This window comes from Callospermophilus lateralis, chromosome 3 (assembly GCF_048772815.1).
Source record: "Callospermophilus lateralis isolate mCalLat2 chromosome 3, mCalLat2.hap1, whole genome shotgun sequence".
Taxonomy (NCBI): domain Eukaryota; kingdom Metazoa; phylum Chordata; class Mammalia; order Rodentia; family Sciuridae; genus Callospermophilus; species Callospermophilus lateralis.
This window is the reverse complement of record NC_135307.1, coordinates 114,174,727-114,199,646: the sequence shown is the minus strand read 5'-3', so window position 1 is coordinate 114,199,646 and position 24,920 is coordinate 114,174,727. Positions and strand designations below refer to the sequence as shown.

At 45.3% G+C, this 24,920-nt stretch overlaps 1 protein-coding gene across 1 annotated transcript in view; it reads right to left on the bottom strand.

The window, feature by feature from the left end:
* Nucleotides 1-24,647, bottom strand: part of Thsd4 (thrombospondin type 1 domain containing 4) — a 598,160-nt gene extending 573,513 nt beyond the window's left edge. The window contains exon 1 of the mRNA XM_077109034.1: nucleotides 24,620-24,647. The gene's annotated coding sequence lies outside the window, so the exon portion shown is untranslated. The remainder of the gene's footprint in view (nucleotides 1-24,619) is intronic.
* Nucleotides 24,648-24,920: the final 273 nt, after the last annotated feature.

Genomic DNA, 24,920 nt, shown 5'->3' with positions numbered 1-24,920 from the left:
TATCTGAGGGTAAAAAAAAAAGTTCTAAAGTTATTAATGATGGTTGTTGCACAATCCTGTGAATGTACTAAAACCCACTGGATTATATACTAAATTGGTGGGATGTATAGTATATAAATTATATCGAAACAGAATGACTTAAAAAATATATATGCAGACTAAGGATGCAGCTCAGTGGTAGAGAGCTTGCCTTGCATGCACAAGGCCATGGGTTAAATCCCCAGCACCAAAAAAAAAAAAAAAAAAAAAAAAACAGCAGCAGCAGCAGCAGCAGCAGCAGCACAAGTACTGCCAGCAGAACTACTGCAGATCATTGTGAAGATTAAATTAGGGGACACACGTAACACGCTTAGCCAGTAGCTGGCACAGAGTGGCACTCAGTAAATGGTAGCCCTGATGATATCAATGCAAGAAAAGAGAAAGTGACATTTAAAACTATGTTATCACAATAAAGATAGGCAGGTAAAACTTCTCACCTATAAATACCACTTTATTCGGATGCCCTCACTAAAATTTCCAAACATTGTCAAGCAAGCCACTAGTTTCAAAGACAAATTATAAATAGCATCAGAAAGCTTGGGATGGGGAGTTTAGTTGAAATGTAATGGAACTTGAGAGTAGAACACAGCATGGCCCAGCCTCCTCTCCTCCCACTTCTTACAGGAAAAACAAACAATCAAAAAAATGAAGCAAGGTTGCAAGGTGTGCCAGGGATCCTCTCTCACAAAGGCAGAGCTTCCTAAGACCATTGCTTTTGCATTCTTCCCAGGACTTCAGGGGTGGGAAGATAAATTACAAGGATTTACGAAAAGACAGTCATGAGAATCAGACAAGTCCATTCACAGGGGAAAAGAATCCAGATTTTAAAAGTTACCACCAGACCTTTCTGAGGGTTATTAAGAAAGCAAAGCCTCTTAACTGCAATCACCCCTAATTAGCCATCAGCAACTCATGAAATTACTCATGGCATTGAAGACCCTTAAATTCTTGGTTCTCAGCCAGAAGTTACACTGAGAATCCAGCAGGAAGAAGGCCAGCAAGTGCAAATTGGAACAGTTAACTTCTCTGAATCCAAGGCGTAGTCTTCTTGCTCTTGGCTGCAGAGCAGGTATGCAGAGAGCCAGGGGATTTAACTTGGAAGTCAGATGAAGCCTTTGCCAAGTTCCTAAGGACCATCGGCTAATCAATAATTATTCACTCATTAGGAGAGGTGCTCAGGTCCTCTCTGAGGTGCCATGGATTCAAAAGAGGGATGAGCCAATTTAGGTTCTTACTCTTACAGTCTAGCTTAGGTGGATTAAACTTAGGGACACAGATTGTCAGTGGAAAAGGATGGTGTTACCCAAAGCAACACAGGTAAACACTGTTAACTTGGACCCCAAATCCAAATTGAGCTAGTTCAAAAGAAGGGGAATCTCTGTTGAGGGCTGGCTTGGGATCAGCAAGGAAGATGGGACACTAAATCAGGCCTTAGTCTAAGCAGGTTGTAAAGGAACATTCTAGGCTTGTTGGTAAGAGCGTGCACATTGTGATCTGAAAGACCTGGAAGTGAGACCAACATCCCCATTTATTAACCAGGTGGCCTTTGACAATTGCCTGTCTTTCATTTTCCTCATCTGTAAAGACTGTTTCTAACCATCTCATTGGGCTATTATGAGTACTAAAAATTTATGGATTTCTGGAATTCATGACCTGCGTGCTACACACATACACAACACACACACACAGCAGGCGTGTGGAACTTACAGCCCAGATGCTAGAGAGTTATATACTTTAAGCAAACAAAAATCCAGGTATAAAACTACAATTGTGGTAAAAGCCATGAAAGAAAGTCCCAGGTGTTTCAGAAGGATATCCTGGGTAGTGGTTAGAGAAGATCCCTCTGAGGCAGGGACAGGAGGAGTAAGCTGAATGAAGTGGGGCGGGGGCACCCCAGGAGAGTGGGGAAAGGCACAGGAGGAAAGGAAGGAAGAAGGAAGTGATGGGGTGGGAAAGTGGGGACAGGGGGGAAGGAGCTCAGAGCCCACTCTGCATCCCCAGCACATGGTAAAGGAACGGTGGAGGGTGACAAGGGAAAGAGGTGTCAAAAGTGACACCATACAGATTTAGAGTGGACCCAGGAGGTGGCCAAAGGAAGTGGTCATTAAGCTTTCACAGTTTAGTCAGGAAAGGACTGAAACTGCTAGAAAATACATTTACAGCTGTTGCTGATACCACCAACCCCGTCCATCCTCTGTGTGTACTATACCTCAGACACTTGGTGATAACAGAAGGAAGCCATTCTGATCAGCATGTCCTTTAAAATATGGCATTTATATTTCAGAGGGATCAGCAGAGTGGAGGAAGGGGATGGAGAGGAAGGGAGGAGGGGAGGATATGGAAAGGACTAGAGGAAAATCGATGAAACTATTCTATGTCCATGTATGAATACTGCGTGCGTGCGTGCGTGTGTGTGTGTGTGTGTGTGTGTGTGTGTGGTGTATGCTGTATATACATATGATTCTATTAGTGCATTATAATTAATATGTAATATATGTATATATTGTATGTATATGTAATTAGTTCTATTAGTGCATTGTAATTATGTATAATATATTGTAATTATATAAAATAATTAACGTCATACATAATCTTATTATATATAATATAATTATATATAATTACAATGCACTAATTAAGATAATAATAATAACAGAAGGGAGATCAGTAGAGTAAAACAAGTGGATCAGGGGAGGGAAGAGAGGGAGGAAAAGGGAAGTTACTGGAGAAAGAGATTAATAAAATTATGTACATGTACAAATATGGCATAATGAATTCACTGTTATAATTACAATGCACCAATTTAAAAAGTTTTTAAAAAATATGGCTTCTTTCATCTTTGTCTTATCATTTTAAAATTTATATTCTGGGTATATTTTTATGTGATCAAACAGTACATTAATAGGTAAAAGTAACCACATATACATGAGTTGTATGTTCCAACATTTTCTGATGTAAAAATTTTTGACAATAAGTACAAATTCAAAACTGTTCTTGGAGGCCGCTACTCTAGTATGGTTTTTTGACTCACTTAACTTCTGGTCACTTTAATCTGACAACAAGGTTAAGGAGCTTACTCTGGGAGAATCACCGGTTCTGCCGTTTTCTCAGGGTTCACCTAGGCTCCCCCATGAGCATGTTAAGTCGGCTTTGCTTTTTCAAACTACAGACCCCCACCCATGAGTCTGTCCTGAAATGATTTTTTGTGGCTCATGACCAGCATGTATTTAAAGGAGCAGAATGAATGACAAGAAACACAGGGTTTTTTCCCCATAGGGAGGGTACCTATTTCTTCCTGTGACTCAGAGTGAGAAGTTCAAAGTCCTTGCTCTGGAAGACCAGAGACAGTGAAGAATTCTAACTGTGATTGTGGGGACTAAAACTGAGACAATGAGGCAGAGCCTTGTTATCCACAGTATGGGGTCAATTTTGATGCAATGGGCAAGAAAGAACCATGGTCAGCTCTGGAGGAGGCAGGGACCTGATAAAATGAGGTTTCCCAAAAATCTGTTTGGCAACAGTGTGCTGAGCAGAGTGAGTAAACACTCTTATCCGTGGGGCTGAGTCTGCCTCCTGAGGTCTGCTCCAGTTGATTTGTAGCCTCCACAACGAACAAAACCCTAACCATCTAGTCTGGGTAGCACGTAGGCTCCCTGGGGAGTGGAGGCCCCATCTTCTCTCTGTTCCACTAAGGCTCTGCATGAAAACTGAGCACGTTGCCTAATTTGGTCCCACAAATTTGCTTCCATGGCACTTTCTACTCCCTAGGAGGTCTCAAGACTCAGGCCCACCAAGGACCAGGATGGATTTAAGCCAGGGCAGAAAATGGTTCCCTTGGCCGCAGAAAATGCCTCTGTGCCCGAACTGTGGCACCATGCAGCTGTGGCTCTCTTACCAGCCCACCTCTGAGGGTCTTTCCCACCCCTTCTCCTCAAAGCCTGCACAACTACTGAAGACCCCACCTGACTTCAACTAGCACTTCTAAAGCAAAGGACCTGCTCAGCCTCTCAAGTTTGGGTCAGAAGGGCCCAACTCCAGAGGATGGTTCCTCCCTCCCCCTCGCACACACATGCCTGGAACTCCCACAGTGCAAAGCCACCACCCAGACAAACAAAAGCACTAGGCCCTGGGGAGAGGAAGTGACTCACCAGCAAAGCATGAGGGCCAGAGATTCTAGAAGGAGGGGGTTCCAGCGCCCAGCCACTTGGGACAAGGACAAGTTCTCAAAATCTGCCCATTTCTCAGCAAAAATTGCCCCTCAGGGTCCTCACAGGATAGGAGCCTCTACATTGGGTCAGAGTATGGCCTCCTCCTCTCTCCACCAACATCTCCAACAAGCCCTCCTGCTCCTGCCACCATTTATGACAAACTGCTTCTCAGGACATCTTCACCACAGCTTGTGGTACCACTTCCACCCCGTACCTGTGGTTCATTCTAGCTGTCTGTGTCAGGATGTGGGTTCCCAACATTGGGGTGTGTCCTGGCCACCTTTGTCTCCCATTGCTAGGAAAGTGGAAAGAGCCAGGAATCAGCTTTCACTAAGCCCTGAAACGGGACACAGAGCATGCTACCTGATTCCCAGTAGAGCAGGCCACACAGTGGCCGAGGGTGTCACAGACACAGGGCACCGCCACCTGATTTAAGAGCCAGGTTTGGAGAAAGATGATTGACTGAGAAGACAGGAAAGTTTGTGGTGCCTTAAACAAATTTAAAACCAAGGGCACTTGTGTGTTTAGACATGAGCAAATCCTGTCCTGCAGAATGAACACTGTGAATGACTCAGCTGAAGACAGAGAATCCCACGGTGCCCCTTGTGTCAAAGGGGTGTATGGATGGGCAGAACAAGCTGGCAGGTGGAAACCAAGAAGGAAGAGACCGGGAAAAGATTGTCCTATGCTGTGCTGAGGTGGTGGGCAGACCAGAGCAAGGATGTGCAGGGACCCCACACCCCCAATCAAAAAAACATGGTGGACTGGGGAAGGAGCTTTGGATGGAAAGGGAAAAAGCGACAGAAAATAATGGCTAAAAAAGCAAAAGGCAGAAAATGGGGTCTTCTGTTGAGGGCCACAGCCGAGTCGGGATGACGCATGGCATTTTTGCCAGAAGTAGTGGTAGAGAGGTGACGGCAGGGAGCCATTAAGATGATGACTTTTGAGTTCTCGCAGAGTTCCCGTTGAGTTCTGCTTGAGCTCTCGCGGGGATTCCTGAAGAGTTTGCATTGGTTGGTGAAGTTCCAGTGGTAGGAGTTGCGGTTGGTGTGGTGTGTTCCTGGAGGAGCCGCGTAGGTGGCGTTCGGGAGAGTTCCCGGGGAGTGTGCTGGTGGAGTTTGGAAATAAAGTTTGTTCCTGCTTGAGTGGCTCGTGATTTGTACCCAGCCAGACTGTGGCAGTCTTCCTCAAGGTAACTGCTGCTTACGATGAAAAGATTATCCAGAGCCGGTGGGAAAAGTAGAGGGGAAGCTTTTAAATAGTCATTATTAACAATATAGAGGGCAAGGGTGTCAACTGACGAGAGACACAGGAAAGGGCCTGGGAGCTTACAAGGGAAGGGATTGTCTTCTCTTTTAACAGACACCAGACTTTGTAGGTCTACACTTGATCCTCACTGGATGGGAATCTTCTAAAGGCAAAGGATTGTTGTTTTGGTCACCTTTATAAACAACCCATCTCCAGACACCCTGCCCGATATCAGGTGGGCATGCAATAAATGTTGAATGGATGAATAAATGAAGCAGGAAAGGCATGTGTTTCCTACAGATTTCTACATCTTAGGAAGCAGGAATCCTGACTGATTTCTGTCCAGCTGTGGTTGCTGGTGTACAGCGGATGTCTACACAGGGACCTAGAACAGAGGGAAGGACTAACTTGCCACAGATGCAAGCTACCTCCATGGAGGCACCGATCCTCCCAAGTCCTCTGGTACCAGTCATGAATCCCCACAACCCTTTCAGGAAATCCTGCCCCAGCCTGTGTGGTATTTAGGGAAGCCGACCTTGGAGACCCCACGGTATATTTCCAGCCCCTTCCTACAGCCTGAGGATTGCTTCCCTGACATGGATGACATGGACCCGTCACTGGCTTAGAGTCTCTTCTCCTACCCTCGTCAGGCCCGCCCTTTTTTCCCCTGTCACCTTCAACCTCAGCTACAGAACTCACTTCTTGCCTTGGAACCCCCATACCACAGCCTGGCTGGCTTACCCGAGCAACGAGAAAATACACAAAATCCAAGTTAGGAAAAAATGTTGAGATCTATTAAAACTCCTTGGGCCAGTTTCAAGCAAATACATTACCATGGGATTTGTTACTCATTAAGGAAAATGCCTTGCGTCTCCTTCTTCACCTGGAGAAATTAGGTAATCAGCACAGATTAGTTAAGGATTTCAATGCAAATTGCATCATTTTCACGGTCATTAACTTTGGTGTGGTTTATATTTGTTTTCGGATCCTAAAAAAACATTTCCCAGGTAACTAAGGAGAAGATTCAAGGGCAGAACTATCCAACAGGCAAGATATTTAAAATAAATGAGCCATTAGTTCCTGCTACTGTACAAAGTTGCATTTTCAATTTGTGATGATAATGAGGGTCAAAGGAGCGGGGTGGGTAAGAGCACTTTCTCTCCCCCAGCTAGTACTTAGTCATATGACTTGCAGCAGTTGATAAGTCAAGTCACATTTCTCCATTCCTTTGTAACTCTCAGGTGCAGAACTTCAACCAAGCAATTGTCAAGAATGTCATTATCATTTGGACTTGTCTTTCTTCACTCACAACATGGGACATCTTCCTCAAAGACTTACCTTTTTTTTTTTTTTTTTTTTTTTTTTCTGGTACCTAGCACAGAGCCTTGGGCATAGTAGCTGTTTGGGGATGACAGAGAGGCCTTCCAGTCAACCTCAGGAGGAGGGTCTTTGGTTGAAAGCAGGAATGTGCTGTTTCTAAGATACTAATACGCGGTTCACCATCTGAACAGCAATGTTACTCTTCTACAGAAACTGCTAATTGCTTCTGAGTACTGATGACATACTCCATCCTACTCCGAAAGCCATGACATCCCATAAACAGCCCTAATGGGATGCAGGCTACCCTACCTAGGAATCAAAGACACCTGGAGGCAGATTTCTCCTCTCTGTGGCTCAACCTCTTCCCAGTTTATAATCCCTGGGTTGTAACTATTAAAGGGAAAGGATCAGACTACTACAGACAAATGCTGGCTGGGAACCAGGGCCTTCCCCAAATGATGATCCATCTCATGCCAAAAACCACTGTGTTCTCCAGCCACCTGAGCCAAAGGCAAGTGAACACAGGACAGAAAGAGGGATCGGCATAGGCCACTTGCCCTTCTGATACAAGGCTTTCCTTATAGTACAGGGCTATGTCCTCCTATCCATAGCGGCCCCTACAGAAGCGTGGCAAGCAATTGCGTACATCTGTGTGTGCATACTCGCGCACTGACACACATGTACATGTGTGTGTGTGCACACGTCAAGGAGGAGGGTGCCAGGTGCATTAACACTAAGAACAAACTCAAAGAAAGCAAGTACCATATTCATTTTCAAAACAGAGCCAAGTAAGACTTCAGGGCTAAGTTGAACATAGCTAATGTGGTTTACTTTTAGGAAAAAAAGAATGAATTAATGAATGAATTAATAAATAAATAAATAAATAAGTATGGGTGTGTGTGTGTGTGTGTGTGTGTGTGTGTGTATAAAATTATGCATGTTCCCTAAATTCAATCCCTAGCTCTACAATAAAATAAAATATCATGTTTATTGAGGAAAGTCTAAGAACTATGGAAAAATGTAAAAAGTCATAATTATTCATTGTCTCATAATCCACATTAACCATTATTAAATTTTTGGTGTTCTTCTGTTTAATTTTTTTCTATGCATAATGCTTATACATATTATCTAAATATTTTACATATATTTCTTTCTTTCTTTTTTTTTTTGGAAGGAGGAACAGGGAATTTAACCAAGGAGCACTTTACCACTGAACTACATCTCTCAGCCCTTTTTATTTTTTTAAATTTTGAGACAGGGTATCACCAAGTTGCTGAGGCTGGCCTTGAACTTGCAATCCTCCTATCCCAGCTTTGGAGTCTCTGGGATTACAGGCATGAGTCATCACACCCAGACTTACATATATTTCTACAAAGACAATAACACATATAGTTTTGTATTCTATTTTTCACCTTAAATCCTAAGCATCTTGTTAGCAATATTAAAAATAAATTTTAATCACTATATCATAGCCCATCTATAGATGCCAAATAATATATCTAATAATATTCTCTTATCATTACTGTCACAAGATACCTAAGGCAGGCTGCTTATGAAGTAAAAAGAGACCTAATGTAGCTCACAGTTTTGGAGTCTGGAAGTCCAAACAGCATGGCACAGGCTCTGGTGAGGGCTCTCTTAACTATGTCACATCATGGCTGGAACTTGTGTGTGTCTCTGTCCACATGGTCTCTCACTCTCCTTACAAAGCCACCAGGATTCAATCATGGGGGCTTCACCCAAAGAATGTAATCTAATCTAATCACTCCCCAAAGGCTCACCTCGAAACACCATAGTCAATTAAGCCTTTATCCTCTTAATACCCTGAACTTAACACTCTGGGGATTCAACGTCTGCATGAGTTCAGAGGTACAAACCATATTCAAACCACAGCAAGCATCTTTATATAAAATCATTTATCTGTTTCTCTGCTTAGTTCCTTAAAATAGATTACTAAAAGTAGAATCCCTAAACCAAAAAATATGGCTACTTAAGATCCTTCATACACATGGATTGTTTTCAAAAAGAATGTATCAACCCCAAATCTCACATGCAGTGCATGAAAGATTATGATTTTTATGGTTTAGGTATGAGGTGTCTCCTAAAAGCTCTTGTAGGAGACAATGCAAGAATTTTCAGAGCTGAATTGATTAGATTATGAGAGGTGTGACCTAATCAGTGGATTAATCTACTATATGAATTCAATGAGTAGTAACGTAGGCAGGCAGGGTGTGGATGGAGGAAGTGGCACTAGGGGTGTGCCTTTGAGGCTTATGTTTTGTCCTGGGTGAAGTGAGCTCTCTACTTCCCGGCTGTCGTGCCCTGAGCTGCTTTCCTCTGCCACACCCGGCTGCCACGATGTTCTGCCTCACCTCAGGCTCAGAGCTAGGGAGTCAACCAACCATGGACTCAGCCTCTAAAACCACGAGCCCAAATAACCTTTTCCTCTTCTAATGGTTCTTATCCTGTCTTTTGGTCACAGTGACACAAAGCTGGCTAAAACAATGATTATGACCTGTCCTACTCTGATAAATAATTAGGTCAAGTAGAATAACTACTGCAACAAACCATGCTAAAATTTCAATGACTTATCACAGTAAAAGGATTTTGTTGTTGTTGTTGTTGTTGTTAGTCCTATGGGGGAACTACCTGCAAAGGAATGCGGGAAATGTGGCCTACCTAGTTTCCCAGGAGAAGGGATTTCATTATTTTGCAACCATGATTCAAAGATGAATAAAGACTGATTGATACACACAAAAAATGAGATGCATGGAACATGGTATCACAGCTAATTAGGGGCAAAAGCTAGGATTAGAGATTTTAAAAAGCAACACTTGTTAAGTGGATAACCTGTGACAGGTCATGCCAAATACTTTTCAAACACTGTTTTAGTTAATTCTCAAGACAACCTTATGAGGTAGGCGCTATGGCTATCCCCTCTTTACAGAGAAGGAAACTGAGGCTGGAAGCAGTGAAGCACAAGGCCCAAGGTCAAAGTAGTAAGTGACAGCAGCATGACTTGAAGCCAAGCTCACTTGATTATTGAAATCGTGGCCATACATTAAACTGCCCCCCAGGTCTCCTGACACAGGGCATCCATGTGCATTTCCCCAATGTGCTCGTCCACAGTTACCTGTTGTAGAGCACGCAGGCTGCAGCCTTGATCCAGCCAGGGAGAATGCAAGTGAACTGTGCTTTGCCCGGTTCTTCCCAGGACAGCTCCTTCCTTGAGCTCAAGATATTTCCTTGGTGCCCCATGCGTCTACCCACCCAGCCTGCATCCCGGCCCACTGTGCATCTGCCACCATAAAACAGCCTGCCACACTCTCTGCCCTTGATGCTTCTAAACACCAGGGAAAAGGATTTGCCTCTTCCTGCTCTGCTCCTGAGGCTTGGGCCTTGACATCTGAGTTATATCGTTATTTATTTAAGTGACAGAAATCTAGTCCATGATTTGTGGCAATCCCTGCTAAAAGGCTCTGTATATTACAGAAGGAAGCAGAAGACTAGCAAATTGCTGTTATATCCTCGACACAATTCTGTGACGAGCCACTATTAGGTCAAGCTGAATCAGGTGTGGTGATTAAAAGATTATGACAATGCAAACCAGACAGTCGTCATGTAAATTAAAAAAAAATATTTTCAAGGAAACCAAGAAAGGCAAGTCATGGGGAACAAAGGTCACCCAGAGGTCAAGGAGGACAGTAAATGCAACTGGGCCTAGAAAGAGTTGGTGTATTTCCAAATCCTTTTCGTTGAACTCCCTGGGCAGGCTGGGATGCACACCAATCTGCTCTCTTTCTATGGCATCTATCCTCCCTGTTGGCTCTCCCCTTTACCAAACCAGCCCAGAAAAATGGCAGCTATAGCACAGGCCTCGCTAACAAGCTGTGCACCCTGCTCCGACTCTCGGCCCTGACCTCTCGGCTCAGAGCCTCACACTGAGGTCTAGAAAGCCCACCCTCCTAAGATCAACCCTCCCCTCACACCAGACAGCTTCCTGTGCTTCCCACCTCCTCCTGTCGACGCCCACCTCAGAGGGCGGACAGGCCCAGTCACCAGCTGCGTGCCAGGCCTTGCTCCTGCAGCGGTGACATCACCGTCCCTCTAGCAAGTCAAGCTGGAAACTTCCTCGGGGCTGTGAACCCCTCTTCCTGCGGCTTAGGTCCCATCTTTTGCCAATTCTCAGTTCTTCCTTTGTACTCTCTCGGATTACCTCTTCTTCCCACCATCTTCCCTAGTCTCATCCAAACCAGCAGCTAGACAACTGCAGTTAGTGCTCTTCTGACTTTTCTATGCACTTCTCTCAAAAATAGTGGGGCCAATTTCCAGGCTGAGCATCCTGTCCCACTGTCCTGCATACCAGTCCCTCCACCCTACCCACCATTCAACTTGTCTAGAAGCCAGGGAGACAAATTCCTGCTACTTTATTCTTTTTCAAAATTTTGACTGTGATGTGTCTTGGTGTAGACTTCTCTGGGTCTATGCTACTGAGGGCTCACTCAAGTTCTTGAATCAGCCAGGATTCCACCCAGAACTTTTTGGACCTCACAGACACAAATATAGGACCTTTTGTTACAGTCCTACAGGGCCCTGAGGTTCTGCACTTCTTTTCCTAGTCTATTTTCTCCTATTGTTCCATTTGAGTAATTTCTATTGTTATACCTTCAAATTCACTGATTCTTTCCTGTCATTTCCATTCTGCTATTTAGCTTAATCCAATGAGATTTTATTTCAGTTATTGTATTTTTCAGTTCTAAAAATTCCATTTGGGATTAAATATCTAAAGACCCCAAAACTGTAAAACTACTAGAAGAAAACATAGGGGGAAGAACAACATTGGACTGGACTGGGCAAGGATTTTTTTTCTTTTCTTTCTTTTTTTTTTAATCCCTAAAGCACAGGCAACAAAAGCAAACTGAAAAGCTTCTGCAGAGCAAATGAAACAAATAACAGCGTGAAAATACAACCTACAGACTGGGAGAAAATATTTGCAAACCACATAGTCAATAAGGGACCAATAGTCAAAATATACAAAGAACCCAAAAAGTCAATAGAAAAAAAAAGAAGAAGAAAAGGAAGAAAGTAAAAGAAAAAATGGGCAAGGGACCTTGGTAGACATTTCTCAAAAGAAAATATATACAAATGGCCAAGAAATACATGGGAAAATGCTGAACATTACTAATTATTAGGAAAATACAAATAAAAACCATGATAATATGTCATTCATACCTGTCAGAATGGTTACTATCAAAAAAAAACTCTAGTCAGAATGGCAATTATCAAGAATACAAGCAACAATAAATGTTGTCGAGGAAAAATATACACTCATACATTGCTGGTGGGAATGCAAATTGGTGCAACCACTGTGGAAAGCAGTACGAAGATTTCTCAGAAAACTTGAAATGGAACCACCATTTGACACAGCTATACCACTTCTCAGTTTATACCCAAAGGACTTAAAATCAGCATACCATAGTGATGCAGCCACCTCAATGTTTACAGCAGCTCAATTCACAATAGCTAAACTATGGAACCCACCGTGGTGCCCTTCAACAGATGAATGGATAAAGAAAATGTGATACATATACACAATGGAATATTACTCAGCCTTTAAAAAAAGAATGAAATCACAGCATTTGCCAGTACCATGTTAAACAAAATAAATAAACAAAATACCATGCTAAACAAATAAATCAATCCCAAAGAACCAAAAGATGCATGTTTTCTCTGATATGTGGATGCTAATTCACAATAAAGTGTAGGGGTACTAAGGAAGAATAGAGGTACTTTGGATTAGACAGAGGAGAGGGAAGGGAGGGGAGGGAGTATGGGAGTAGGAAGTATAGTTGAATGAATCGGACATTACCACCCTATGTGCATATATAATTGCATGGCCAGTGTAATTCTACATTACAGAATTACCAGAAGAATGAGACTCAACTTATGTATGATGTGTCAAAATGCATTCTACTGTCATGTATAACTAAATAGAACAAAGAAAAAAAAAACACTAAAGATCACAAGGTCTGGCTAGGATGTTGTGTTTTTTGCTGCTGTGTCTAAAAGACTTGACCAACACAGTTGTAGAGAAGGAAATGTTTATTTGGGGAATCACAGTTTCAGAGGTCTCAGTCCATGGACCTCAGTCCAGGGTTCGAGGTAAGGCAGAACAACAAGGCAGAAGAATATGGTGGAGGGAAGGAGCACACATGAAGATCAGGAAGCAAAGAGAGACTCCACTGCCAGATGCAAATATATACCCCAAAGCCACACCCCTAAAGCCCCACTAGTCCAGCCACACCCCACCTGTCTCCAGCTGCCTGCCGCTCAGTTAATCCCATCAGGGATTACTTTGCCGATTGGTTTAAGGCTCTCACAACCTAATCATTTCCCTTCTGAACCTTCTCAAATTGTCTCACACATGAGCGTTCGAGGGACACGGCAAACCTATATGGAGAAGAGGGAACTTTTGCACACTTGGTCGGAATGGGAATTAGTACCACCATCCTGGGAAACTTGGGAGATTCAAGAGATCTTGATGGATTCAAGAGATCCATCATGGGGAGATTCCTCAAAAGATTCCTCAAAAAGCTAAAAATAGAATCACCATATGATCCAGTAGCCCTGCTTCTGAGTATTTCCCCACAACATACTTTAATCAGTTGGTTGAGGAGCTGTCTACACCCTGGTTCACTGCAGCACTCTTCACAACAGCCATGTTACAGAACCAACCTGCGTCCATCAACAGAGGAATGGATAAAGAAAATGTGGTACACACACCCAAAGGAATTCTATTCAGCCATAAAAAGAAGGAAATTCTGTCATTTGCAACAACGTGGATAGAAATGAATATTACGCTAAGTGTAAAAGGCCAGGCACAGAAAGAAAAATACATGTTTTCATTTATAAAACAATCGAACTGGTAGAAGCAGAGAGGAGAAGGGCCGACACTGAGGCGACAGCATGGCGGCCTTGGGAGGGGACAGCCAAAGAGCACAAAGCCTCAGACAGGAGTAGTAAGCTTTGACTTTTGCACAGCATGGTGAGGACAGTCAGTGACACTCTACTGCACATCTCAAAACTACTCAAGAGATTACATTTCAGATGTCCTCACTACAAAAATTGAGAAGTATCTGGGGGTAAAGGATATATTATTCTCTTGCTCAAGTAATCCACGTTGTATTCATAAGCCATCACATTGATTTGAACCCATAAATATATATAATTATAAATTGCCAGGTTTATAATAAAATTGGTTTGAATTTTTAAAAATATAATTTCCAGAGCTGAGAGGTAGCTCCCTGGTAGAGCATTTGCCTAGACATGGGAGGCCCTGGGTTCAATCCCTTACAATGCAATAAATCAATAAAATTTACATTTGCCGAGCCTTTTTTCTTCCATTTCTTGGCTGAAACTTCCTTGTCATTTGTTTCATGCATCGTCACAGAGGCTCACTGAAGCACAGTTATGGCGGCAGCTTTAAAATCTTCGTTAGATGACTCGCACACTGTGTCATCTCGGCGTTGGCGTCAGTTGTCTTTCCTCCGGCAGCTGGACAGCTGCCTGGTTCTCCTGTGGTGACAGAGTTTCTACTGGAACCTGGGTATTTTTGGTACCATGTTGTCAGTGCTAGGTCTTTTTTAACCTTCCACTCCAGCCGATGTCCTCTGACACTGCTCCAGCAGGGAGAGGGACCCACATGATTGTGGCCAGATGGGGACAAACGTCCAAATTCTCCATTTGGTCTCCACGGACACCAGAGAAGGAAAGGGGAGCCCATCACTCTTCTGGGTAGAGGTGTGGGTTCCAAGTCCCCAGCAGGTCTACACTGAGACCTCCCTGGCAGAAGGGTTGTCGAGTCTCACTACTGTCCCTCACGGGGTTCCACTGGCACCAGAGGGGAATCTTAGTGGGATGCATGGCCTCATTACTGTTGGGTGGTGGTAAGAATCCTAATTGTCCACGGGGCCCCCTCTGGCCACCCCACTGGGGAAGGAAGAGACACTTTATTGCTCTTGCTTGAGAGTAGAGGTCCAGGCTTCCTGCGTGTCTCAGGTGAGAAATGAGCCCTCAGAAGTGTTCTACTCTATCACGGTTGATTTAGGAATGAGGAATTAGTGACCCCGAGATGAGCAATGGCCACATAGCAAATTAGTGCCAAAGTCAGGACTTGACACACAAGCCCTTGGCTCCAAGACCACTTGTCTATAAACCAAAGAGCTCCCAGCCCACAGGAGGAATGCCAGCCCCCCACCCAACATCATAATGAAAACTCTCACCGGCCAAAGGATAGCAGCTGCCTCCCTTCACATCCTGCCAGACCCCAGGCCAGAAAGCACACATGGCTGCAGGCCATCACCCCCTAAACAACACAAACACACGTCTGCTCGAGACGGGCCTCCCATCCAACACACACAGCAAAAGCAGGCTCTCGGGCCAAGAACCACAGCATCACAGTCACCTTCGGGGCTGGTGGTCTTCCATCTGGAGAGGATCCTGGCTTTCCTTCCGCTGGAATCGCTGCACCAAGATACACCCAGGAGCTGTGGAACTCAGAGCAGCCAGCAGGCCAGGCGCCCTCCTCCTGGCTGAGAGCTGGGTCTGCACCCAGCGGGAGCGGCCTTCCTTGGACCTGGGGGCCTCTCCTCTGGCCCCGGCCACCAGGCTCAGCACAGTGCTGCTTATTCTCTAGTAAGGGAAAGCGGGTGACCCCAGAGGGGAAACTCTGCTTTCTAACAGTCTTTGTTTTTGTTTCCATTTAAAAAGGTTAGGGACTTTATTGCATGTGGAAAGAACCAAAGTCACAATTTCAAAGAAGCTCAGCATGTTTTGGAGCTGACCAAATATACACACAACTTTGGAGTGGGGTGGAGAGGAAAGGGAATAAAGGGAACAAAAGTTTATCCCACATTCACCATGTGCCAGATACACACTTTGGTGCTCCCCCTGTGTCCTCCCCTGGCTTTCACAATAAAAACTCCAGCCAGATTCAAGCTCCAAGTTCCTTACCATAGGCCATCGGACTGTTGGGAATTGGGCAGAGTTGCTAGACTCCAGGATGGCATAGAATAATAAACAAGCGCAGGAATACTGTTTCAAACATGAACTAGAATGACATGCAGTGAGGTCCTCCCTCTGCATCCTCAAGAGAATTGGCTCCAGGAGCCCTACAGATAAAAAAAATCCCTGGATGCTCAAATCCTATATAAAAGGGCAGCGTTTGCCTAAAACCTATGTATATCCTCCCGTGTGCTTTAGATCATCTCTAAGCTGCTTACAATGCCTACTTTCGATGTAAATGCTACATAAATTATTGTTACACTATATTGTTAAAGGATAAAGACAATTTTAAAAAGTGGGGAAAGTATGTATATGTAAAGCACAGTTGCAACTTTTAACAAATATTTTCAACGCTCAGTTGGTTGAATCCGTAAAATTTGTAAATACCGAGGCTGACTGTCTTAGTAAAGTCAGGGGATGCCAAATTTTTGAAATAATATGATTTATAATTTTATTTTATTTTTATTTATTTACTTTTTGTAGTTGTAGATGGATAGCATGCCTTTGTTTATTTTTATGTGGTGCCAAGGATGGAACCCAGTGCCTCACGCATGCTAGGCAAGTGTTCTGCCACTGAGCTACAACCCAGCCCAAAATAACATAATTTAAATTTTTTTTAATTCGTTAAACTAACTACTTAAAGAATTACAAACTGGGTTAAAATGATCACCTATGTTGGTATCATGCAGACTGATAAATACCCACAATCTTTTGCTAGAACTTGTGAATTGAGCTATACTCTCATGAGCACTGGAACCTCTGTGATTTTGTTGATTATTGGGATATTTTGTTAGAGGCTTAGTCCACAGTCTGTGGCACTATGGGGGGTGAGAGACCCCATTCTTTTTATAATTTAAAACAATTTTCAAATATCATAATCACTGAGACCAAGCATCAGCTAACTAGCCTGTGGGCCAAACCTGACCCATTGTAGGTTTTGTCATATTTTCAAATGGTTGGATAAAAATCAAGAGAAGAATATTTTACGGCATGTGAAAATAATACCATGATGATGAAATGCAATGTCATGTCCATAAATAAAGTTTTATTGGAACACATAAATGCCTGTTTGTTTATGGATTGTCTGCGGCTTCTTCCTGCTCAAAAGGCAGAGCTGATCAGTTGCAACGGGGACCACACAGCCCGCAAAGCCGAAATAGTAACTCTCTGGCCCTTGGGGAAGAAAAATCTGCTGACCCCTGATCTAGACAGTCCATCAAATGGTGGTGCTGGTGCCAGATTGCAAACACGCTGAGACGATGGTGATAACAACAGAAACAGCCAGGAAACCACCACATTCTACCAAGGGGGCAGTTCATGAGGGAGCCCACTGTGCAATGTTGGAGGTTCCGCTGTCAAGACAAGAAGCAACATTAAAGCAACGTGATGCATTCTGGGACCGCACCATACACACGCGCCCGCTTCTCATGTATTCTGTGGGGGAAATGGTCTGAATTACAAGAGATCTGAATTCTGTGAAGTTCTTCAAGAATGTAGCCTTCCCATCAAACACAACTGGCTTCTCCCTGCCCCTCTCCTACACTGTTTCCTCCAGGTGGGATGTGGGCCCCCTCAAGTTTCTTTGAATTCCCACCAATCTGAGTCCCATTCCCTTTCTCTGGGTCCCCCAGAGGAATATTCTATCACAGTGACTTTCCTGTCACCCACCCCATCCTAAGGCTGTAAGTACCTCTCCCTCCAAGGCAAGAATGCCATCTTCTTCATCTGACAGATGGACAGTTCTGAGGCACAAATAGTAGGCACTCCAGGTATGCTTTGGTTTGGGTAAGTGTCCCCCAAAAGCTTTGTTAAAGCCTTGGTCCACAGTCTGTGAGAGACCCTTTAACAGGTGGGGCCCAGTAGTAGAAGTGAGGCCTGTGGGGGTGTGTCCTAAAGGGGATATCTGGACCTTGGCTCCCTTTTCTCCCTTTCTCGTTGCTTCTCAGCCACCATTTCATATGCTCCCACCATATGTATGAGGGTGCCACAGGCCCACAGTGACAGGACCAAGCAACAACAGGCTGAAAGCTCTGAAACTATGAGATAAAATGAACATTTCCTCCTTATTAATTGATATCTTCAGGGTTTGGTTTTGTTTTATAGTGATGGGAAGCTGACGGACTGAGCACACACTGTGCATACACTGTCTCCACCTCTTCTTAAGGTAGGTACAAAGATTATTAGCCCATTTCACACAGGAGGAGATGACTCCAGGTGAAACTGTGCGCAGCCACACAGGCAGCCGCAGGACCGGAATGCACACACTTTACAATGGACCCGGCCTTCGCCTGAGGCACAGTAGGGGCTGGGAGAAAGCAGGAGGCATTAGTGACAGGACACACAGCCAGGCCCATACAGAGTCACTCATACTGACTGGTGCAACTGCAGAAGCCAAGACCTTCTACTTCAAGGGACCTCTATGAACACGGACATCACTTCCTTCTATGGAACTCAGAAACCCCACCCTACGGCACCTCTTACATCCCTGGCTAAGAGGGAGGTGTTGAGTTCCTCCAACCTGAACCTGAGGAAAGAACAGGAACTAAAAAGGAAAGGAGAGGGTTGACTGACAGCAAACACCTGTTCTGTTTCTGATACGCTCACGCAGGCCTCCAGGTGCATGCTCTCTGTGAGCCCTTGAGCATCTCTTACTTTTAAACCTGGAGATCACATGGCCTTGAACTGAATTTCCAAAATGAAACATCATTTCAGAAACGGAAAAACAGCAGCAAATTGAACATTCGTGTTGATGGTACTAATTTTCAGGTTAGGGAAAAACTAGAAACAACCTAGATCCCTAACAGAGGGTGGGGAAGAGCTAAGGGAACCATGAAGGAGTGAATGATGGAGATCTTTATGCTTAAAAAATGAGTAGGTCAAAGGTGGGAAATGTTTACCCAAAAGCATATGAGGTTCAAAGATGAATGTGCACATGCTAAGTTAAAATATAAACACATATCAAGGAGAAAACAACAATACAGGCAATTGGTGTATTATGCATATATGTAAGAGAGAGATTTTTTGTTGTTGTTGTTACTGAGGAACTCACTGATTTGTTAGGTGCCCCACAGTACCTGTTTTAGAGTCAGATGACAGAATTCAAACATTACTCTGATACCTACTTGCTATGTGAGCCTGTGCAAGCACCTTAATTCTCTGAGCCTAATTTTTCTGGGATATTGAATAGAAAATAATATCTTATTCACACAGACTGAAGAGAGGATTATATAAATTCCCACAGATAAATCCAAGCACTTGGCATGGATCTCTGCAAATGGCAGCTCTTTCTCCCTTAGAAGACCCTTTGAAATTCAAGCAGAATAAAATATTGGTAAGTTAAGCAGGCTGAGGTGCTGGTCTGTTCCATGTAATGAGATTTCAAAGCAGGACACTGCTCTGCCCTCCCCCACTACCCCAGGCTCACAGATGACCAACAAGAAGCTCTCTACATGATCTCAAAAGGGCTCAAGTACACTGTCAGGTTTGATCCTCCTACCAATCGCTAGTTGAGTGTAACTCTTATCAGCTGTAATACAGGATGAAGAACCAGAGTGCAGAGAATCCAGAAATGGGCAGAGCTGGGATCTGCTCCAGCCCAGACTCCCCATGGCTGCTAGTTTTGCAGTCTTTACCCTCAGCCATTTCACTTGGGGCTGCTGGGTCACAGCAAAGCTAGCATACTTAAGCTGGTGCAGAATCAGCATGTGCCACCAGAAGTCCAGGCAGATGTCACTACCCAGCCCACCCGCAGTCTGCCTATCTAGTGTGGAGGCTGGGCTGAGGGGCAGGGTGGTGTAATCAAAAGGGCAGCAGGAGGTCACCAAGCCTGCAGCTGGAGGAGGAGCCAGAATTCAAGGCATGTAGAGTCAGAGGTCAAACAAGTAAGATCAATCAGAGTTAAGTCCTGGATTCACCCAAAGCAAGCCTCAGAGCCCTGTAGGAGGAGCTGCTTTGCATCATTTGCAAAAGAAGATGATTCTGGGATTCAACCCGATAGGCAAGGAAAAGATAGCTAACATTCAAGTGGCCCTTGAACGTGCCTGAGACTGTTTTCAAGCATTTTTACATTCTCGTGAACCTCACCCAGGGTATGCATTATTTTTTACCCTCATTGAATGGATGGAAAAATTATAGCACATTAGTTAAGGAAATTGCTGGAACCTAGGCTTGAACTCAGGGAGCTGGTGAGGCAGGGCAGTCACATGAGCACTACTGAGCCCAGCCTGACCTGGGAGAGGAGGCAGACTCCACTGCAGGAGAGGATGTCCAGCCAGGGCCAGAGTCCTTCCTCCAGATGACAAGCAGTCTGAGGAGCTACACCTCAGGGGGAAAGTACATTTGGCAACTACAAACTTGTAACTTGCTGATATGATCGGAAGTTTTCCAAGAAGGAAGTGAGGTAGGGCAGCCTCCCAGCAGGCCATTTATCCACTGTCACAGGAAATCAATCTTCTTCTCTCTCCTGACCATGCCTCTCACAAAAATGGTTCACTCAAAGACATGGCTCGTGACCACCCCCCCCCCCATAATCACATGGCTGCATCCCCATCATATATCAAAGAAGATGCTCCCCTCTCATCAGATACCTGCAGATAATTCCCCTGCTGTTTCCCTGCTGGGGCTCAGAGGGCCATGGCCTAAAGGGTTAACATCTCATTTCCTCTCTTCTTTCAAGCCTTAATCCCCATCCTGAGCTGGGTACATTCCAAGCCCACCTGGAGCAGGTCAAGACGAGCTCCCAGCCCATGGCTGGCCCTTCATTTCCCCTGGCAGGAGATTAGATGAGGCGCCCATTAATCACTCATTACTTTGGTCCTCCCCGCTGGCCAGCCCTTGGGCAGCTGGCCAAGAAGCCCGGAGGGTGGGGCAGCCTACCCTCGGCCCACCCCATTGTGGGTTGCCTGATGCCACCCTTCCAGGACAAGACACAGAGGCACAAGTCTGTCTCACTGTCCTGCAGACCATGGAACACACCCAAGAAGACTGGGGCTCAGGATCAGAAAGGCCCACTGGAGAAGACCCCATGTGTGGGACCCTCGGCTGAAAGATGAAGTGAAAAGAAGAGGAGATAAACAGAAAGAGACCCCCTCTTCCAGGATGACTACACATCAGCAAGGAAAACTGCTCTGCCTGTTTCTTAGTTCTTCCTTAGGAAATGTAAAAGGAAACTGGGGACAGGAGGGGATGTTGGATGGATAGTCATTAATTCTGCACAGCTGGGAGTGCTCATTTGATGGCTTCAAATATAGGATTAAAAAATTCAGCCTTTCTGACACAATCCCCTGGACTGACAGTTGGCCAACTGCAAATCTGACCAATCATAGAGTAGACAAGAAGAATGGTATGAGAACTGACCCTGAGCACCTACTATGTGCCAGTGCAATGCTTCCCACCCAGCCCTCAAGGCTTTGGCTATCCCCTTGTTACATGTGGGGAGACTGAGGATGGGGTGGGAAGAGGACCTTTTGAATGAGAATCTATCAATGGCCAGACTCCACTCTGGGGAATGAGAGGGTAGCTAGCATGTCAAGTCCCATCCTATTTGGTAAATCCTGACCGCCTTCTTATCCCCAGAAATTTGGGGCTCTCAAACCAAGGCAGCCTGATCTTTCTCCCTCAGCACTTGCTCAAGCCCCAAAAGAAATTCACAGTGAGTCCCATGGGGCTGAACTTAGATATCTTCTGGTAGGATGAAGGGTGAAGGGGGTGTCTTTGCTTTCAGGACTGAACTGAATGCCCTTTGACCAAGCAAGAACAACCAAGTCTCTATTGCTCACTCCTTAGAGTCAAGGTAAGGCCTCTGTAAAAAAGGAAGGTGCCATCTGCAATAAATAGCAGCACCTTAACTCTGTTCCTATCACTAGAACCTCTCTTTTTAAAGACAGCCCAAGCTAACGGGTTTCAAACCCGAGTTCCCTGAAGAATTACCTGAAGCAGCATTTAAAATGCCAATTCTCAGGCCCTGGCTCCACCCTAGAACCTGTTCATTTTTTTTTCCACCAGATCCTAATTCTGATTCAGATACGGAAAAATGGGCTGGAAGATAATGCCTTGCAACATTTAGATTAGTAGAGGGCAATCTAAATTGCTCTCCAGGCTAACACTTTTATCCTGATGAATTTCAGGGGTGCCTGGAGAGTAGAGAGCAGATAAGATGGAGATAAAGAGAATGGGAAATGGAGTGAGGGGTTTCAGGCACAGAAGAGTTGAGCAGCTCTCATTTCAACAAAGTAGACTTGGGTTAGGAAACGTCTGAAAGGTCCAGATGAAGGCTGGCCTTGGTTCAACATTGGCACACACAGTTCTGGGTCTTTGTTTCAGCTCTTCCCACTGGTCAGCATACCCCGCGTCTCCCAGTCTTCCCATCTCCTTGAACTCCTGCTTGGACTGCAAAACCCAATGGTAACTGACCTAGGTTCTCCCTTGCAGAAACATTCTCTCCCTTATCTATCTCCTTGATGTTTTGCAAGACACACACACACACACACACACACACACACATCCTTGTTTTGCTTTGTAGTTATTTCTTTGCTTCTCTTTCTCTCTCCAATGGTCATTTATCATCGAGGAGCCTGCCAACTCCTTGAGGGCAGTGGTGTGGTCTTGTTCATAATGGAAGCCCCAGCACATAGTGACAGTCCCTGGCACAGAGCAGATGCTCTGAAATAGCTGCTGGAGAAAAATTCGACAGAAATGAATTTTGTGGAGCCATTGTGATGTCATGAGAGGAATGATGTGGTGAAATCAGAATTTTAGGAATATTAATCTGTCAACATGAAAGAAGATGGATTTAAATGAAGAAAGCAACTCATGGTGAGAAGTCAAGAGGGGAGATTATTACTGTAATTTGGACAAAGCTTAAGGTGGGAGCAGGAAAATCATTCCTTGAGATATCACAAAAGAATGTAGAAGGGACTTTGTGGTGAATGAGTTAGCAACTTAGGGGACACTCCAACATCAAGACAATTTCTCTGCAACCAGAATAAAAGTGTTACCCTGGAGAGCAAAGTGGGGGATGGAGAGGGACAGGGCAATACCCAACCTCTCTCTAGGACATTGACTGCATTATAACAAGCATTTGCAGGTAAAAACAAAAACTCCAAGTTAAAATCTTCAACCCTGATCTTATGTCCAAACTCTGGACTGAATTGTTCTTTCCCTGACAACCAGCTAAAAATACTTCTTCATAGCACAGGGTGCTAAAAAGAAGATAAGACCAAGTTGGTACCTTGCCCAGGGCTGGGCACCAAGGGGATCTCCCATGCAGAATCATGGGCACATGAGTTCAACTGGCCAGCCCTCCCCACAGGAGGTCAGCATAATTGCTTATTCAGTAGTGGCTCCTCTGTTCTGATCACCCAAACTCATTTTCCAGGCCAGGACCTCTGGGAAACCCCTACTGCAGCACTGCAGAGGTTTATAGGAAAGTCCCAGGACTCCCATCTGCTTCCTTGCATTAATTTCAAGGGCTAGGATTTTGTTTTCTAAAGGAATTCAACTATGGTGCCAACAAAAATCTATAGGAATTGAGTAGGACTGTATTTAAATTACATTCATAAAATGTTTATTCTTTTGTATACTGAGACCAGTATACAAGACCCTATTTAGCCCAGCAACAACTCCATCACTTCCAACTCAATCCAGTCCAAGTATATCAATGTAGCAGAAGACGCAGGTTTCAAAAACTGAGTGAGCTTTGAAAAACATCTTTAGACCCTGCCTGGGTGCCTTCAGCTGTTAAACGAGAGTTGGACAAACTGATTCCTTGGACCCCTCTCGGATAACTACTTATTCCAAATTCCAACAGGCATCCAATGATTGCTTCTGCTACCCAGGTCCAAGTCTTCAATTCACTTACTCCCAAAGAGGTCATGCGCTGTGCGGTTGGGGGTGGCAAAGGCAGGAAAAGACAGATGCTCTTTTAGTAGACAATAGTGGAGACTGGGGACAAGGTGCTGGGTGTGGACTGCTTAAAAACTCACTCGACCCATAGATTCCAGATGCTAAGTGGGCCTGAGAACGCCCTGAAATTCCCTTCCTAAGTCAAAGCTGATATTATTTGAAAGAAAAATAAAACTTAACTTCCAGATCTCTAAAACTGCAAGGTGAAAATTGTGCAAAACTTAATTCTGTACTGTGACAAGGGGCCACAGGTATTTGGGCTTCACTTGAGAAAAAACCCCAAGCGGGTGTAAACAGCCCAAGCACTTAGGCTCCCAGAGGCGCAGGGTTGCAGCGGTTTAGCAGAGACTGACATACGGATCAGAGGCTTTCTAGAAAACAGCTTGGCCAAGGCCCCACGCTGAGGCTGGATGAGCCCCAGACGGGAGGAAAGGAGGCTGGGGTGGGGGACGCACTGGCAGCATGTGTATTTGCAGGTCCCCTTCCAACCCGACTTACGGAGCTTCATGCCCCACCCCAAGGACGCAAAGTTTGCCAGTCCCTAGACCTTCGGAGTCAAGAGGGTGGAGGGGTGAGTGCTGGAGCCCAAGCTGAGCAAAACTCCCGGGAAAGGAAAAGAAGGATAGAAGCGGACGCAGCAGTCGGCACGGACCCGGCGCGCACTGGCTCCCCAACCCCGAGTGGGCGCAGTCCCACTGGACCCCAGACACACCCACTGCGCCCGGACGCCCACGCCAATCCCCCTGCAAGCCAGCGGGCACCGGGCTGGGGCAATTGCCCGACCCGGCCGGGCCGCGCGGGCGGCGCGCAGGGAGCGCGGGGCGCGCGGCTCTGCTCACCTGGCGGTCCGTGTCCCGGAGCGGCCAGAGGCCGCCTAGCCTCACCTCGCCCCCGCGTGGTTCCCGGCGCCGGGCAGCCCCAAGCACCGGCGCAGGGACGGCCACCCCCGCGCCGCCCCGAGCCCGCCCTCCACGGGCTCTCGCTATGCCCGGATTCCGTGTCGGGCTGCGCGGGCGGCCAGCGTCTGGGGCGCGCGCCGACAGCTCTGGCTCGGAGTTTGCGATCCGGAGAGCGGGATCCGCGCTCCCTCGATCCCTCCTCCCTCCCCCACTCGCGGCCTCCCGCTGTCATCTGGAGCCG